Source organism: Malaclemys terrapin, chromosome 1 (genome assembly GCF_027887155.1).
Source record: "Malaclemys terrapin pileata isolate rMalTer1 chromosome 1, rMalTer1.hap1, whole genome shotgun sequence".
In the NCBI taxonomy this organism is placed as follows: Eukaryota; Metazoa; Chordata; order Testudines; family Emydidae; genus Malaclemys; species Malaclemys terrapin.
Genome location: NC_071505.1, coordinates 293,614,340 through 293,627,625, shown reverse-complemented (window position 1 = coordinate 293,627,625; position 13,286 = coordinate 293,614,340). Strand labels below are relative to the sequence as shown.

Genomic DNA, 13,286 nt, shown 5'->3' with positions numbered 1-13,286 from the left:
AGAAATACCCCTTGCGATTAATGTATTCAGTGGCTAGGTGGTCTAGTGCCAGAATTGGAATATGTGTGCCATCTATCACTCCTCCACAGTAAGGGAAGCACATTTGTGCAGTCATCCATAATGTGACGCATGTTGCCCAGAGTCATGATCTTTTGGAGCAGGATGCAATTAATGGCCCTGCACATTTTCATCAACACGAGTCCAGCAGTCGACTTTCCCACTCCAAACTGGTTAGCGACCGGGCTCCCGGGCTCCGGCAGCGCAGGGTCCGGAGGCATGGGGGCTGCCCGAAGCCGGTAGCGCTCTGGCAGCCCGGCTCTTAAACAGAGCCAAAGAGTCGGGGCAGAGCAGAGCTGCCGTGGCTGGAGGCTCTGCTCCTCCCCTGACTCTTCGGCTCTGTTTAAGAGCCGAGCTGCCCCAGTGCTACCGGCTTCGGACAGCCCCCATGCCTCCGGACCCTGCACCACCAGAGCCCGGGAGGGGAAGTGCCCGGCCGGTGGCTGGGGTCCGGAGGCAAGGGGGCTGCCCGAAGCCGGTAGCGCTCAGGCAGCTCGGCTCTTAAACAGAGCCGAAGAGTCAGGGGAGGAGCAGAGCCGCCATTTTCCCGGACATGTTCGGCTTTTTGCCAATTCCCCCCGGACGGGAATTTGAGTGCCGAAAAGCCGGACATGTCTGGGAAAAAGAGGACGTATGGTAACCCTAATGGTGAAGTTATCACAGCATCTGATCTCAGGGACGGGGCACCCACGGAGCCACAGCAGCTCATCCTGCCCTGCACAGTTCCCCCTGGATGAGATGGATCGCTGCCAGCCCGGGGGAGAGATGCGCTCCCCAGCTAGGGTGACCAGATGTCCTGATTTTATAGGGCCAGTCACGATATTTGGGGCTTTGTCTTATAGAGGCACCAATTAACCCCCACCTAGGGTGACCAGACAGCAAGTGTGAAAAATCAGGACAGGGGGTGGAGGGTTAAGAGCCTGTATAAGAAAAAAAACAAAAACAAAATTGGGACTGTCCCTATAAAAGTGGGACATCTGGTCACCCTACCCCAACCCCCTGTCCTGATTTTTCACACTGGTCACCCTTTCCCCAGCCCAGCCAGCTGTGTGTGACATTCCAACCCTGGCTAGCTGCGGAGGAAGTGAGTTAGTTTCACTTTCATTCCTCAGAGTCCGCACGCAACCCTCGCCCTCCCTCCCCCCACACACTTTCCCTAGCACCTCACCCAACCCAGCCCTGCTGGAGGGGAGGAGGGAGAGAGGGGTGTTCCGTGGGGGGGGGGAAAGGGGTGGTGCTCTGTGGGGGGGGAAGAATGGATGTTATGGGGGGGGCAACAAAGGATACAGCCAGAGCCACCCAGTCTGCCTCACCTCACGTCGGGGGAGAGAGTAACAATCACAGGTGACTTCCTTCCCCCACCCCTTCCCAGAGGCCCTCAGCAGCCAATCCCCTCCCTCAGACTGTGCTGCGGGCATTCAGCTCTCTCTAGGACCCAGCGCAGCTTTTACATGCTCCACTGCTTGCCGTCTGTCTGGCAGAGTGTGAGGTGCCCCTGGAAGAGCGGTGCCCTACGCGACTGCCTATTCTGTCTATGGCTAAGGACGGCCCTGCTTAGACACAAAAGGATTGGCTGGCAGCGTGGTATTTGGGGTAAGATCCAACCTGCTTTTGACCTGGCAGTGTGGCTGGCCCTTTGGGGTTCAGAAAAACGTTTTGTATAGTGAGCAGAGTTTTTAAAATAACTTCTCACTCTACTGGACCTAGGTGCTGATTGTTAGCCAGAGAACTGGAATGCAATGAGGGAGCTGTCTGATTTCTTTTTTTTTTTTTTACTTCTTGATAACCAGTGTGGGAGATCAGATGTACAGTCTGTGACTGGTTGGTGGGTTTAACTTCAGTGTTAACCACCAATGTTGGGAGTATCTGCTCTCCCTTTTGCAGCCTGCCCTGACGCTGGCATTTCCAGTGAGGGCTACCCCAAGCACATCAGGTCACTCACAATGGGCACCATGGAAATGCTTGCAAATAAACAATAATTTGAAATAAATTAGTGTCTCTTCAATTTCTCTCTCACTGTAATCAATTAGCTCATTAGACAGACAACATATCTGGATTCTTCTATGGGCCCCTCATCACCACAGCATTGGAGCAACTGGATATACTCCATACCCATCCAAAGTAAGGAATGTATAATGTTCTTTTAGCTTTGCAGAACATGTTTGGTTGTGCATGTTATACACTAAACTTGGTTATAACCTGTTTTAAATACCTTATGCTCCCTCACTCTAAACCAGATAAATACTGACCTCCCTGATAATTTACTCTTGCTTTAAAATTTATTTATTGCATATTTAAAATTTAGTTTTTTAGAACAGCCTCATGAAATGCATATATCATTTTTGATTGGATCCCATAGCAATCATGTACTGTTACACAAGCATACTACCAATTTTATGACATAATCTGGACTATCAGAGAACAACAGTGAGCAATTAATTCATTTTAGATTAATTTTTTAAAAAAGGATTAAACATTTCTTAAAAACAAGACATGTGGATACTTGTTTCAATGGAACAAGTTGTTCACATGATGCAGATTTTTGGGATTGCAGCACTAGCAGATTTAGTCTTTGGCATTTTAAAATTAATGAACTAGTTAAAAGAAAAGTCATTTGTAACCTGCAAGACAGAAAGTGAACCCTTAATATATTGGTGTCAGCATATGAATGCATTTAATCAAACTGAATTTCTCCATTTTAATTTATCATCATGATATTAATAGCCCAGAATCACAGACCTTGTAAAATTATGGGCAAAAGATAATAATGGATTGGTTGGTTTTAGGAGGTTTCTACAAGGTTTGCTGTTCTCAGCAAATTTCAAGATTTCATTTTTTAAAGAAATTCATTTTTTTAATCCTGTCTACTACAAATGTATAAAGCGACAAAGAGTCCTGTGGCACCTTATAGACTAACAGACGTATTAGAGGGGGGTTCCAAAGAGGATGGAGCTAGGCTGTTCTCAGTGGTACCAGATGACAGAACAAGGAGCAAAGGTCTCAAGTTGCAGTGGGGGAGGTTTAGGTTGAATATTAGGAAAAACTATTTCACTAGGAGGATGGTGAAGCACTGGAATGAATTGATGGAATCCCTAAAGGTTTTTAAGGCCCGGCTTGACAAAGTCCTGGCTGGGATGATTTAGTTGGGGTGGGTCCTGCTTTGAGCGAGTTGGACTAGATGACCTCCTGAGGTCTCTTCCAACCCTAATCTATGGTTCTATGATTCTATGAAAACAAAACAACAAACTGGGAGACTTTGGGATTTAACAAAATAAGCAAAATAACTGGATTTCATAAGCCATCTACAAAACTGATGATGTTCCTGATGCTTTGTCTACATTACAAATGTTTTCCTCGTATAGCTATACCAGCAGAGCACTGTAATGTAGACACTGCATATGCCAACAGAATTTTTTCTGCTCGCATAATAACACCTCTTCCCCAAAAGTTATGCCAACAGAAGTGTTCTTCTATCAGCACAGCTGTACTGGCATAGCTAAATTGGCTAGGGGATTTAGTTTTACATATCTCTGGCTGACATAGCTATGGCAAAAACACTTTGTAGTGTAGACCTTGTCTGAGATGTTAAGGTTCTGATTGTTAGTTTTTCTATCCCGGTGTTGGGCATAAGAATGAAGGAGGGAGGCAAACTCACCTTTCTCCACTTCATTCTGGGGCCAGTGCTGCTCCTCACAGCAGTTAGAGTGTTAGCCCTGCTTTACTATGGGCCATGGCCTCAAAGGAAATAAAATAGCACTCTGACCACACCCCCTCTCCTGGTCCCTCTCTGCCCCAATCCATCTGTATGCTCCGGGTTAGGATGTGTACACTGGTGGGGGTCCTGGGAGAGCACTCTGGAGTCTGTTTCCTGTCCATTTATATCACCAGAGCAGCATAAAAGGGCCTTAATTCTTGGCTCTTAAGAATCTGGATTTCTTGTACCTTTACCGTTATTATATGATCACCCTGCCCCTTCTTTCTGCTTTAACCTCTCTCTCTCTCATAATTCTCCAACCCCCAAATAGCTATGCGAGTCTTGTTTTTAGGTGGTTGTATTTTTTAAAGCGTGCATACAGAATTTTTTATGTTCTGTAATAGGGCTGTTGATTAATCACAGTTAACTCATGTGATTAACTCAAAAAAAAAATAACTGCAATTAATTGCATTGTTGAACAATAGAATACCCATGTAAATGTATCAAATATGTTTGGATGTTTTTCTACATTTTCAAATATATTGATTTCTATTACAACACAGAATGAAAAGTGTACAGTGCTCACTCTATATTATTTTTATTACAAATATTTGCACTGTAAAAATTAATAACAAAATAAATAGTATATTTCAATTCACCTCATACAAGTACTGTAGTGCAATCTCTTTATCGTGAAAGTGTAACTTACAAATGTAAATTTTTTTGTTACCTAACTGCACTCAAAAACAAAACAAGGTAAAACTTTAGAGCATACAAGTCCACTCAGTCCTACTTCTTGTTCAGCCAATTGCTAAGACTAACAGGTTTGTTTACATTGACGGGAGATACTGCTGACTGCTTCTTATTTACAATGTCACCTGAAAGTGAGAACAGGCATTCACATGGCACTTTCATAGCTGGCGTTGCAAGATATTTACGTGCCAGATAGGCTAAACATTCATATGCCCCTTCATGCTTTGGCCACCATTCCAGAGGACAGGTTTCCATGCTGAAGATGCTCGTTAAAAAAATAATGCATTAATTAAATTTGAGACTGATCTCCTTGGGGAAGAATTGTATGTCTCCTGTTCTGTTTTACCCGCATTCTGCCATATATTTCATGTTATAGCAGTCTTGGATGATGGCCCAGAACATGTTCGTTTTAAGAACACTTTCACAGCAGATTTGACAAAACGCAAAGAAGGTACCAATGTGAGATTTCTAAGGATAGATACAGCACTCGACCCAAGGTTTAAGAATCTGGAGTGCCTTCCAAATTCTGAGCGGGACGAGGTATAGAGCATGCTTTCAGATGTCTTAAAAGAGCAACACTCTGATGCTGAAACTACAGAACCTGAACCACCAAAAAAGAAAATCAACCGTCTGCTGGTGGCATCTGACTCAGATGATGAAAATGAACATGCGTCAGTCCGCTCTGCTTTGGATCGTTATCGAGCAGAACCCGTCATCAGCATGGACGCATGTATTCTGGAATGGTGGTTGAAGCATGAAGGGACATATGAATCTTTAGCGCATCTGGCACATAAATATTTTGTGACTCCAGCTACAACAGTGCCATGCAAATGCCTGTTCTCACTTTCAGGTGACATTGTAAACAAGATGTGGGCAGCATTATCTCCTGGAAATTGTAACCAAACTTGTTTGTCTGAGCAATTGGCTGAAGTAGGACTGAGTGGACTTGTAGGTTCTAAAGTTTTACAATTGTTTTATTTTTAAATGCAGTTATTTTTTGTACATAATTCTACATATGTAAGTTCAACTGTCATTATAAAGAGATTGCACTAGAGTACTTGTATTAGGTGAAGTGAAATATACTATTTCTTTTGTTTTTTACAGTGAAAATATTTGTAATAAATATAAAGTGAGCAGTGTACGCTTTGTACTCTGTGTTGTAATTGAAAACAATATATCTGAAAATGTAGAAAACATCCAAAATATTTAAATAAATGGTATTCTATTATTGTTTAACAGTGCAATTAATCGCGATTATTTTTTTTAATCGCGCGCTTAATCGCAATTAATTTTTTTAATCACTTGACAGCCCTATTCTGTAGCCATGCAACAGGATAGAAACAAAAGTTGTTTACATTTACAGGTACACATGTGCATTACAGACTTTTCAAAGACCACTATGATCTCTGCCTCAGAAGCTGCATCTGTGCAGATTGGACACTGGATGGGGTGGGCCGGTACCCTGAGGTGGCACTGAGCATTCTTTCTCTCAGGTGCTTGGCTGGCTGGTTCTTGCTCACATGCTAAGGGTCTGATTGCCAGAATGTTCCCACAGGTTAGATTGGGGGGGTGCTGCCTTCCTCTGCAGCATGGAGTCCTGGGATTATCTGGGTATATCTCACTTAATCAGTTCCCTGCCACTGTAGGGCCCTTGGGCATGGGTGCACTTCATTCCCTTCTATTCTCTGCCTGTGGCACATAATAATTTAGTCTCCTATGGGCTGTAATATTTTGGTCTTATTTTGGTTGTTGAGTTTAGTGTGTGGGTGCTGGGTGGGGTTGGTGCCTGTGATCAGGAGGTCAGACTAAATGATCTGGTGGTCTCTTCTGGCCTTAAACTCAATGACTCTGAGAATTTACAATCATGTTTTCTCAGCTGCTTCTGATATTCAAATTGTGGCCTCAAGGCTTATTCTTCCTCCATTATGCCAAGTATTCCCATCATCCCTGTAATGGATCATACATGAAAACCTCAGCAACCACCACTAGTGAAAAGCAGTAAACTCTTCTAACCACTCTCCCCACATATTTCTAGTACCAGATGTTCACCCCTATTAGGCTCTACTCTGTCCTTCCTTTGCACTGCTAATTCCATTGGCTCGAAAACCACCTAGATACAAACTTAACCCTGCCTTGTAGTGACACCCCCCAACACTGTAATGTCTCTTTAAAATTAATTTAATCTAATCAGAAAATCACAGAAACTAATATGCATTAATCATCTTTCTATGTTCTTGCATGGTGTTACTACAGGGCAAAGTTAAAATTGTTTGGGTACCTTAACTGTGCATTCCCATATATTAACAGGTTTGGATTTCTTCAAAAGTTAACCTTGTCTCTGAATCTCCTGGACTTGCTTGGTTTGGGGGTAATTATAACATTCCTGTAATTCTTTTTTTTTTTTTACCCTTACATTGACAATATGTACTTTCAATCTTCAACTCCATTTTCATGTAGTTTTTATCTGGGAATTGAGAAAGTGTGATAATATCACCACAGTTAAAGTTGCAGGATGCATTTACTCTGGCCTCCACTTTCACTTCCTTCTAATTTAACAACAGCAGCAGCAAAAAGCACCTTTTAAGCATTTTCTCCCGTAAACTTAGCCCAAGCATGTTATTTATAAAGTTAAAAAAAATCCTTTAAGCTCTTTTATTTTTTAAAGTTATGTGTTGAAAAATCCTTATCTATTCCTCTTTTTAAAGAACAAAGTAGTTTCTCCATACACATGAGCACAGCTTGATATAATCGCTACACATTTAGCATATACCTAGTCTGCAGTGAGGGCCAGTGCCTTGAACATACTGGAAGAAATGTATTTAATAAATTAGAGATAAATGTCTTGACTCCTGTTCCTGCCTACAAACCCTTCTCAGGCACACCTACACTGAGAAGCTCTGTCACCCTGACTCTTTCATTTGCTGAAGATGTCCAGATGCCGCAACTTGCTTGGTTATAGTTGAACTTCTACATTTCAAAAAACCCATTTCCCAGCTCCAGTTACAAGCCTTAACCTCTTCCTGGATAGCAGAACATTCTATCCACGGCATTTCTAATGCACCCATGTCCACTACACAACTCTTCCCTAACCTTTCTTACATTTTTCTTGAAAAGGCTCCTGGAGCAGGTTTCCTCTGACACATTTTTGGTGCACAAACCAGACAACTTGAACTTGTATGGCTGGGGGACTGATCTTGGTCATCCACTTCACAAACATGGGTTTATTTCCCTCTGTTGTTCAATGAAGAATGGGACTTACTTATTCTTCATTTGCCTAGTTTTCCACCACACCTATCAATGCCATCAGCAGAAAGGCCTTAACTGGGTCACTAGAGGATGGTTGTGAAAGGGGTGGTGTTGAAGGCACAGAAGGTTAGGGAAGGAGCATGAAATAGGAGATGGAAAGATTTTTGAAAAACGAGGCAAGATGAATCACAAATAGCTACAAATTTGTGATTTTATCAGTTGTGCAGTATGACTCAGACATGATTTGTTTTTCAAAGATGCTTTGTGACAAACATCCTACACTACTTAGAACACACGAACCTCTTTTTTAAATAGAGTAGTGTAGATAGAAAGACGCACTGAAGTGATCTGAAAGTCTTTAAAATGCCACTATCCTTCTTTAGCTCTGTTTTGCTCTTTGATATACTGATATTTTGCAATTATATAATCCAAAAGATCAGAGGACTTTTCAAGAACGAATTGAGCCTCAGTATGCCTGTAAGGTAGGGCAATATGATTATTTTACAGGCATAGGTACTGGAGCACAGAAATATTAACTGACTTGCCCAAGGTCACACAGAAAGTCTGGCCGAACCAGAAATAGACCTATATGCCCTTCTGTCTTCGTTCATATTTATTTGCCTCTCATAATCATGAATGGATTTTATCCTCACAACGACCCTGTGAGGTAGGGAAATATTACCTCAGTTCTTCAGCCGGGGAACTGAAGCACAAGGTACATTAAATAATTTGGCCAACGGTCACACAGGAAGTCTGCAACCAAACTAGGGATTGAACCAAGGTCTCCAGAATTCCAGCCCACTTCATCTTCCTGAATGACTCCCAATGCTGAAAGCCCACATTTTTAGCCACAGCTCAGCTTTGGCCTTCTGTTTACTGCTCCCAGTAAATTATTCCTCTATAATTTACACTGCCTTCTGTGTCCTCTCTGGTGCTTGAGTTGCTAGTAGTTTCCTTTCTTTTTTGCATATACATTATCACTTTACATACTGTCAGCAAGTTTTTAAAACCATGACTTCAGCTCTGTTTTTCTTGGCTTTATTTTTAGCACTGACTGAGACTATCAGAAATTGCAGTTTGTTAAATTTAGTGCCACTTTAGTAAAGCCGATTCTGAGAGCTGACTAGCAGATGTTTGCTCTTAGGGCAGGTCTTCACTACAGTGGGGGGTCGATTTAAGATATGCAAATTCAGCTACGCAAATAGCGTAGCTGAATTCGACGTATCGGAGCCGACTTACCCCGCTGTGAGGACGGCGGCAAAATCGATCTCCGCGGCTCCCTGTCAACGGCGCTTACTCCCACCTCCGCTGGTGGAGTAAGACGGTCGATTCGGGAATCAATTGTCACATCCCGACGAGACGCGATAATTCAATCCCCGAGAGATCGATTTCTACCTGCCGATTCAGGCGGGTAGTGTAGACCTAGCCTTAGATTTATAGACTTTAAGGTCAGAAGGGACCATTATGATCTTCTAGTCTGACCTCCTGCACAACACAGGCCACAGAATCTCACCCACCCACTCCTATAATAAACCTCTGACCTATGTCTGAGCTATTGAAGTCCTCAACTTGTGGTTTAAAGACTTCAAGGTGCAGAGAATCCTTCAGCAAGTGGCCCGTGCCCCACGCTGCAGAGGAAGGTGAAAAACCCCCAGGGCCTCTGCCAATCTGCCCTGGAGGAAAATTCCTTCCCAACCCCAAATATGGTGATCATCTAAACCCTGAGCATGTGGGCAAGACTCACCAGCCAGACACCTAGAAAAGAATTCTCTGTAGTAACTCAGATTCCACCCCATCTAACATCCCATCACAGGCCATTGGGCATATTTACCACTAATAGTCAAAGATCAATTAATTGCCAAAATTAGGCTATCTCATCATACCATCCCTTCCATAAACTTATCAAGCTTAGTCTTGAAGCCAGATATGTCTTTTGTCCCCACTGCTCCCCTTGGAAGGCTGTTCCAGAACTTCACTCCTCTGATGGTTAGAAACCTTTGTCTAATTTCAAGTCTAAACTTCCTGATGGCCAGTTTATATCCATTTGTTCTTGGGTCCACATTGGTACTGAGCTTAAATAATTCCTCTCCCTCCCTGGTATTTATCCCTCTGATATATTTATAGAGAGCAATCATATCTCCCCCCTGCCTTATTTTGGTTAGGCTAAACAAACCGAGCTCTTTGAGTCTCCTTTCATACGACAGGTTTTCCATTCCTCGGATCATCCTAGTAGCCCTTCTCTGTACCTGTTCCAGTTTGAATTCATCCTTCTTAAACATGGGAGACCAGAAATGCACACAATATTCCAGATGAGGTCTCACCAGTGCCTTGCACAACGGTACTAACACCTCCTTATCTCTACTGGAAATACCTCGCCTGATGCATCCCAAGACTGCATTAGCTTTTTTCACAGCCATATCACATTGGCGGTTCGTAGTCGTCCTGTGATCAACCAATACTCCGAGGTCCTTCTTCTCCTCTGTTACTTCCAAGTGATGTGTCCCCAGTTTATAGCAAAAATTCTTGTTATTAATCCCTAAATACATGACCTTGCACTTTTCACTATTAAATTTCATCCTATTACTATTACTCCAGGTTACAAGGTCATTCAGAACTTCCTGTAGGTTATCCTGGTCCCTCTCTGTATTAGCAATACCTCCCAGCTTCGTGTCATCCGCAAACTTTATTAACACATTCCCACTTTTTGTGCTGAGGTCAGTAATAAAAAGATTAAATAAGATTGGTCCCAAAACTGATCCCTGAGGAACTCCACTAGTAACCTCCTTCCAGCCTGACAGGGCACCTTTCAGTATGACCCGTTGTAGTCTCCCCCTTAACCAGTTCCTTATCCACCTTTCAATTTTCATATTGGTCCCCATCTTTTCCAATTTAGCTAATAATTCCCCATGTGGAACCATATCAAATGCCTTACTGAAATCGAGGTAAATTACTCTTTCCCAAAGCCTCCATGCAGTATTAATGGATCTTTATATTAACTGATCTTTACATATTAGCAGATGTCATAGGGTTCTTAGATACAGATCAATCAGTACACCGCTGCATGTATTTTAATAAGGTGATCTTTTGACTAGATGTATGAGTAACCACACTTATTATGTAGCAGGCAAACGATCTTCAGATTAAATTCTTTTTTAAAAAATTTCACTTCAAAGGGATAAGATTGGGCTATTACTATTATTTATATTGTGGAAACACCTAAAGACCCTTATTAGAATCAGGGCCCCATTGTACCAGGTACTGTACATACATACATTTATGTATACAATAAAACCAATAATTGGAGAGTATAACATCATATGGCCATTACACAAAGAAAACTGAAATGTAGTATTAAAAACATGAATCTCTATAAGCTTAATTATTATTTATTTCCACTAATGGCTATGTGGTAAGCGCTAGCCAATGAGAAATGAGGCAAGATTCCCTGTTGGTCCTGTGTACTATACATTAGGAGACACCTAAAACCAGGGTGGATAAAAATCAATGATTTTAAAAAAAATGGATTTTTTAAATTTAAATCAGATTTTTCTGATAAAATGCTTTTTGAGGAAAAACCTATCTAAAGATAGTTTTAATTAAAATACGTTATAGCTCAAAGATATCTCATCATGGAATAGGGATTATAAATTCTAATTCAATAGTATGAGACAATATATTCATGTAATGTTTAAGAAAAGTTTTGTAAAAAAATTCCAATAGTTCATGGATTAGGGACCCAATCTTATGGGGTTCCAAGGGCTTCTGTATAGGTTATTTAGGTTAATCTTTCTATCTACCCAATGGGATTCAGTGCTCAGTCTAGAAGATACCATCAGAGATGCTTAGTTTTGCAGTTCTCAAACTGTGGATTTGTGTCTCCAGAGATAACATGCTTGTTAACAGCAAAAATGTTTTCAAATAAACAAAAGTGAGAAATAACAGACCTCAACCCTATTGTCCCTCTGCAAATTTGTGTACAGAGTCAATCCCTTACTTCTCTCTAAAAGTGTAAAGTTTCAAAAAAGTTCAATGAATAGAAGATTGTTGGGGGCTGAATAGCTCTGGACAAGGAGAAGTCTGGAGATAAATGTGAGACGGGAGGGACAGGCAGTAGAAACAAAAGTGAAACTGTTTGAGCAGCATAACCGAGAAGTCTTGAGGTCTTTCTTCATTGATTTGAGATCTACCATACCATTTTCTTACTAGAAGGGCAGAGCCGGTTCCAGGCACCAGCTGAGCAAGCTGGTGCTTGGGGTGACAGATTGTTGGAGGTGGCATTCTGCCCAATCCTAGGGCGGCACGGCCGCTTTTTTGTTTGTTTGTTTGTTTGTTTGTTTGTTTGTTCTTGTTCCGCTCCAGCCGCCCTGTAGGGGGTGGCGGTGCGGAGAACCAGAGCGCCCTGCAGGGCAGTCCTCTTCCTTCCCTCCCCGCTGACTGGAGCGGAGCCCTCGCGGCAGGCGGCAGGAGGCGGCGCAGCGGGAGGGGCCGCCTGGCAGCGCTCCTGATGTAGCCCTGGCCGCCCCCTTCTCTCTCTCTCCTGCCCGCTCCCTTCCCCTCCCCCCACCCCAGCCAGTCCCCTCTAGCCACGCTGCAGGGTTTTTTGTTTTTTTTTGCTTTGCCGTTCTGGCCGCCCCGTTTTTTTTTTTGCTTGGGGCGGCCAAAAAGCCAGAGCCGGCCCTGTAGAAGGGAAAACCTATAATGGCAGCAGGCCGTAAATGAGACCCAGTTTGGGAATAAGAACCATTCAAGAAATATATGTTTGCTGATGATGTTTTAAAGAAAGTCACACCAGCAAACTGGTGGAAGTCACTTAAGCTCTTGGATTCAGAGACTGTTGAAGTGATAATCTCACTTTTAACTGATGTTAAAAATATTTTCATAGAATCATAGAATATCAGGGTTGGAAGGGTCCTCAGGAGGTCATCTAGTCCAACCCCCTGCTCAAAGCAGGACCAATCCCCAACTAATTCATTCCAAATTGAGAAATCGTTTGGGACCTGAAAAAGCAGAAAAGCTTGTTTTTCTTTTCCAGATTATGAATAAACAGGAAAATGAAGATGAAGACGACGGAGTTAGCTGTAGAAGCCAATATTTTAAGTTTCTCATGTTAACCTGGCTGACATAGTCGGTTTAATTATTGTTTTTTAAATATTTCATTTAACTATTTTAGTTAAAAACAATTTTAACAAAAACAAACCTGATTTTAAAAAAACTTGAATGTTTAACTAAATTCAAAAATTCATATGCTTGTTTTGTTAAAATATTATCTGTTTTCTGTTGAAGAAAAAAATCCAGAATACATAACATTGTTGTTTTAGTTAAATAAAACAATTTAAATGTCTGTCTGGTGATGTTCTCTTTCTAATACAGCATGGCAAGAAAATCCTCCAAATATTAATGATTAACTTGTTGAATTGGAGATAGTTCACCTCCCAATGACTTCATAAATATCTGCTTCAATTACCTTTGGAAAATGAAATAACCAAACAATCATTCATTTTCTGATATAGCTGTAAAACTAATCTGAAAAGTTTTC

The 13,286-nt window shown here is 42.0% G+C and overlaps 1 long non-coding RNA gene across 1 annotated transcript; it reads left to right on the top strand.

Moving 5' to 3' along the window:
- The first annotated feature begins 1,418 nt into the window (after positions 1-1,418).
- Positions 1,419-13,230, top strand: LOC128825581 (uncharacterized). Its single transcript, XR_008442698.1, has 3 exons — positions 1,419-1,650; positions 2,088-2,178; positions 12,783-13,230. It is a non-coding gene; the product is annotated as an uncharacterized LOC128825581 (long non-coding RNA).
- The last annotated feature ends 56 nt before the right edge of the window (positions 13,231-13,286 follow it).